This window comes from Galeopterus variegatus, unplaced genomic scaffold (genome assembly GCF_000696425.1).
Source record: "Galeopterus variegatus unplaced genomic scaffold, G_variegatus-3.0.2 Scaffold638, whole genome shotgun sequence".
Classification (NCBI taxonomy): domain Eukaryota; kingdom Metazoa; phylum Chordata; class Mammalia; order Dermoptera; family Cynocephalidae; genus Galeopterus; species Galeopterus variegatus.
In genome coordinates, this window is record NW_007726749.1 from 538,223 (window position 1) to 543,731 (window position 5,509).

Below are 5,509 nucleotides of genomic sequence, written 5' to 3' on the forward strand. Positions count from 1 at the left end.
ACACAAAAAAAAAAAAAAAAAAAAAAAAAAAGTTAAGCACACACTAACCATATGATTTAGACATTCCACTCCCAGGTATTTATCCAAGAGTAAGGAAAGCATGTGTTCCTATACCAAGGTATATAGCAGCTTTATTTGTGACAGCTCAGTATTTGAAACAACTAAAATATCCATTAATATGTGACTGAATAGATAAACGAATCATGGTATATCCTATTCAGCAATAAAGGAATAAACTATTGATATCCATAACAACATAGATGCATCTCAAAATAATTAGGCTAAGTGAAAAAAAGCCAGACAAAGAAAGAGTGCACGTTGCATGATTTCATTTATGTACGATTCTGGAAAATGCAAACTAATCAATAGGGGCAGTAAGCAGACCAGTGCTTGTTTATGGAGGGAGTGGGGAAGGAGGGATGGTCATAAAGGGGCATCAAGAAACTTGGGGGCTGGGGCCGGCCCGTGGCTCACTCGGGAGAGTGTGGTGCTGATAACACCAAGGCCACGGGTCCGGATCCCATATAGGGATGGCCGGTTAGCTCACTGGGTGAGCGTGGTGCTGACAACACCAAGTCAAGGGTTAAGATTCCCTTACCAGTCATCTTTAAAAAAAAAAGAAAGAAAGAAACTTGGGGGTAGGGCCAGCCCATGGCTCACTGGGTGAGCGTGGTGCTGACAACACCAAGTCAAGGGTTAAAATCCCCTTACCAGTCATCTTTTAAAAAAAAAAGAAGAAGAAAAAGAAACTTGGGGTGATGGAGCTTTTTATGACAATTCTCTTTGTCTTAATTGTGCTAATGTTTTCACAGATATAACAGCTTTCATGTGTAGGGCCCAGGAATCTGCATTTTAAACTGGTTCCAGGTAATTTCAATGCACACCAAAGTTTGAGAAGCACTGTTGTAGTGGAATCCTTCTACTCCTGTACTCCATGTCACCAAGGCCTCTCCTGATAGAAGGAATGGTTTAAGTCAGGGTTTTTCTGTGAGGACCTGTTACCATGAGAGGAGGGTGACAGCCAGAAGAGATTAGGGAAGCCTTTTGACCCAACCTCCCACCTGAACTTTGTTGGAGGCCTACCGTGGCCTCAGCCTTGGCAGGGTCCCCTGTGGCGGCCAGTTCTCCCTGATTGATCAGTCATGCTAATTCCTGACAGGTGGGTGGCACGTGAGTATCACCGACAGTGTGTATCAACACTGACTCAGCTGAGAACAAAGCAAAGCGCCCATCCTAGGTCCGCTCCAGTGAGTCAGGCCAAAGGAGGGTGGCATCCTCTCTAGGGACCATTCCAGCTACAATGGCCAACCCCTCTGCACTGATGGGGAGGGTGTGGTACAAGAGAATACAGAGTCTGGCGTCCAGGTTCCCTGCCTGCCAGCCTCTGCCTCCACTGCCTCTCTGTCTCCTTCTCAGGGCTACACTCTGGTCCCCAAAGGGCTAAGTGTGGAAGGTGCAAATGGCCTTTCAAGGGTTAATCCAGCCCACAGGTGTGTTTTGTTTGCCTCGCAGGATGTTTAGAAATATTTAGTAGTCGATACGTTTAAATTGGGAGATTTCACATTAAAACCTGGAATTTTGGCTTCTTTTGTGAGAAGGAACAGGTGGGACAGGCCCACATTCCTGGCAGTCAAGTTCAGCCTCTGTCAGGTCTCCTGCAGGGGCAGGCAGGGGATACTGAGCCAAGGGATCGTTATCAGCACGGCCATAAGCTGCAGGCAATTGAGTTTATGACCCTGGGATTATCGAGGAACCATGGAGAACTGTTCCATGAGTGTCCCCAGTTGGCCCCTTCCTGCCCTCTTCATTTCTCCACATCCATTACCTTCCAAGGCCAGGCCCTGGGTGGGACTTGGGGCTCCTCCTCCTCACTTGCTTGCAGCCCCTCACATGGTTTATGTCCTTCACTGATGGTGCTGAATCCTTTTATCAGCCCTCAGAGGCAGGAGCTGCACAGGAAGGAAACTCGTAGCTCAATGGGGAGGGGAGGTAGGACTTGCCCAAGGTCACAGCACTCAGGTGGGGCGGGGTCACACAGGGTGTGGCTCCTGATGCACCTGTCACAGGTCTAGGGTCCAGGCCACAGCCCCAGGAGACTGATTCATATGCACGCTGTCATGGGCGGCTGACTCACGAAGAGGAGGCCACGCAGCCAGGCACACCTGGCGTGGACTCCCAGCTCTGCCACTTACAAACCAGGTGCCGTCTGGCGAGTCTTGGCTTTGGTCTCTTCATAGGGAAGAGGGAAAATGCAAACCATCTTTCAGGAATGATGTCAGCGTTCATTCAATCCACACTACAATAAAAAGTGTATTAAAATATCAGTCAGGGACTGCGCTGTGCACTTGAAAAGTACCTGTGAATAAGGCAGATGTCGTCACAGTAGGACAGTTGTTTTTAACCGGCATGATTTTGCCTCCCAGGGGACATTTGGCAATGTATAGGTCCATTTCTGATTTTCACAACTGGAGAGAGAGGGTGCTACTGGCATCTAGTGGGAAGAGACCAGAGATGCTGCTCAACATCCCGTAATGCACAGGACAACCCCCCACAATGAAGAATGACCCAGCCCCCAAATGTAAATCATGCCAAGGTTGAGAACCCCTCCTACAGCGGGACACAGACATTGAAACATACAATTACACATGTGTTCATGTGAGTATAGTGCAATAAACATGTGAGAGAGGAAATACAGGGTGTGACCCAAGAGGGCTCCCTGGAGGAAGTGATGCCCAAACTGGATATGAAGGATGAATAGGAGTTAGGAAGACGATGAGGAAGAAAGTTGTTTTGAGCAAGAGGAACAGCAAAGGCAAGGGCTTGGAGGCTAGAAAAAGGTCCCGGCATCGTAAAGGAAGTAAACCTTCAGCGTGGCTGGAATGCGGAGTGCAGGTGGGAAGCAAGCGTCTGAGCACAAGGGGCCTGTGTAGCTCCCATTAAGGGACGTCATCGAAGGGATGGAACAGGGAGCGGCCTGGTTAGAGTTGCTTCTGAAGACCCTCCTGAGAAGGGTCTGGAGGCAGGGAGGCCAATGAGGAGGCTGCTGTGGGGAACACGGGTGAGAGAGAACAGGGGATTGGAGTAGGGGGAGGAGGATGTGGGAGGAGTGGAGGGATGGAGGTGGTCTTAACAATTGGAGGTGAGGGGCGAGACAGTGGGATGGGTCAAGGATGTCACCTTGGGCAGCTGGACATGGAGGTGCCTCTCGCAGAGTTGGGCTACAACTGAGGACAAGGCAGAGAGGTCCCTGGAGGCAAAGGGCTCCCAGTGAGGGAATCAGTTGGAAAACAAGCAACTCCACGTGGGAGGAGAGTTAGAGAGAAGATGTACCGGGAGCCATGAGAGGGGCAGCAGGGGACAGCTAGCCTGAGCTGGGGGCCGTGGGGGTGTTTGGAAAAGGCTTCTTGAGAACCTGACATCCAAGCTGAGCTCTGAAGGCTGCCCGGGAGTTGGCCAGGGGAAGAGGTGGGGCAGAGATGGTGATGGCCTGGGGCTGGCGGAGAACCAGCACATTCCGGCACAGCCTGGAATCCTCGGTCACTGGACAGGACATTCTCAGAGCCACATCCCCCTCTGCAAACACCCATACCTACTTCATCATCTCTAACCTAAAGAGCTGGGTTTGTCCCAGCCTGTTCCTCCCGGTAGCTAGTACTTCCCACCCTCCAAGGGCCTGAATTGATTGTTTAGAATTTCTCCAAGGGTCACAAAATCTCTTCAGGGAGATTTCTGAGCAAGACATGTGAGTGGGCCACCTTGAAAGTGGGTCCCCCAGCCCCAGTTGAGCCTCCGCAGCTGACACTCAGAAACAGAGACAAGCTCTTCCCTTCGAGCCCTTCTCAAACTGCAAAATCATAAGCTAATAAATTATCTTTGTTTTAATCCACTAAGTTTTGGGGAGGTTTATCACACAGCAAAAGAGAACTGAAGCAAAAAGCTACCGTTACTGTGCACCTACTATGTGCCAAGCACTGTGTTAAGCATTCTATAAGCACTTGTTAACTTCTCACAACAACCTCATTGGAGAAGCATTTTTAGATGAGGAAGCCAAGGCCTGGAGAAATGAAATAATCCCATCCCAGGGCACAGCCAATAAGTAAAGGAGAGGCTGACTCTAAAGACCCAGCACTTCCTCGTGAGCAGTCCAGCTCCTGGCCACAAACCTGTGTGGGATCTCTCAGGCCCAGCCACAGGCAATTGCAAAGGCTTTATCTCACAGGCATCAGTGGGGGTGGGGGTGTGGAGCTGCCCTCCCAACACCAGGCTTGGTGCACAGCCAGCAAGCTGCAGCAAGGAGCGAGGCCCTTGGCTGGCCATGCTCTTACACATACCTGCAGGCCCAGCCCAAGGGCTGCCATGCAGAGGCCTCTTTATCGGGGGCCCTCAACCGAAGCCTTTCCCAGGTGCCTCTGCCAGGACCTCCTGGCAGGAATGGGGGAATCTTGAAGACACCTTACTCTCAGTACTTTCTCACTGCTAGCCCTTCCCCCTCTTGTCCCCTCTGCACCACCCCACAAGTCTTTAAAACAGCAGGAGCCTTTTCTTCCTGAGGGTTTCCTCAGCAGGAAATGATTTTGCCATCTGCAATACATCTGAACAGATACATCTGTCTCTCACCTGGGGCTGCCATGTGGGGAAAATATGAAACATTGGGGGAGCTGGCCTTTGCTCCTCTTGCTTTACTATTGCAGTCAGCGATTACAAGCTTGACATACTTTTGTTTCAGCTTGTTGTCTTAATGGACTACTGGGACACCTGGAGCTCAGTGCTTAACAACTTGCAAAATCTGCCTGTTTCGGGGCACACGCTGCCAGAGCCTCCTGGCACTGAGCTCTTCCCCATACTGGCCTTGAGTCCATCCTACTCTGCCCCCTGTACCCCCGCCACCCTCTAGCTCCAGGGTCACATCTTTTGTAACCTGGTTCAAACCACAAAAAGCCTCCATGTGACATCAAGAAAAGACTCAATAGTTACCACTTTGGAGTATCTCTTTGGACACTGTAATGATGATGACAGCAGTCAGTATTTTACATCCTAGGCACATGCTAAGTGTTTTACATACATGATCTCATGAAACGAGTTCATACATGTGGGGCTTAAAAGTGTCTAGACATAGTAAGTGCTCAATAAATGGTAGCTACTATTCCCACAAATCCTCAGAACACCCCTATCAAGTAGGTGCTATTATTTGTCATCCCCCAGCTTTAGAACTGATGAAATTGAGACCCTCAAAGGTTAAGGGACAGAGTGAATACGTGGTGGAACTGGACCTCAAGTCCAACATCTGACTCGTGAGCCCAGGTGCTTTCTATGAGGCGTGAGAAAGAAAGTAGCTCAGAACAATTTAAGAAATGTCAGTCTATTATACTTATCTAGCCCACAGAGAGATGAGCATGTTGGTCACGTCTCCCTCACCCTTTTCTGGGATAATTTCTCTCTTTTTTTTTTTTTTTTTTTTTTTTTGTCTTTTGTCTTTTTCCGTGTCCGGCAACGGATCGCAGCCCTCAGT

At 49.5% G+C, this 5,509-nt stretch overlaps 1 pseudogene; it reads right to left on the bottom strand.

The window, feature by feature from the left end:
- The window catches only part of LOC103589014, a 28,008-nt pseudogene extending 23,378 nt beyond the window's left edge, over positions 1-4,630 (bottom strand).
- Between the last annotated feature and the right edge of the window lie 879 nt (positions 4,631-5,509).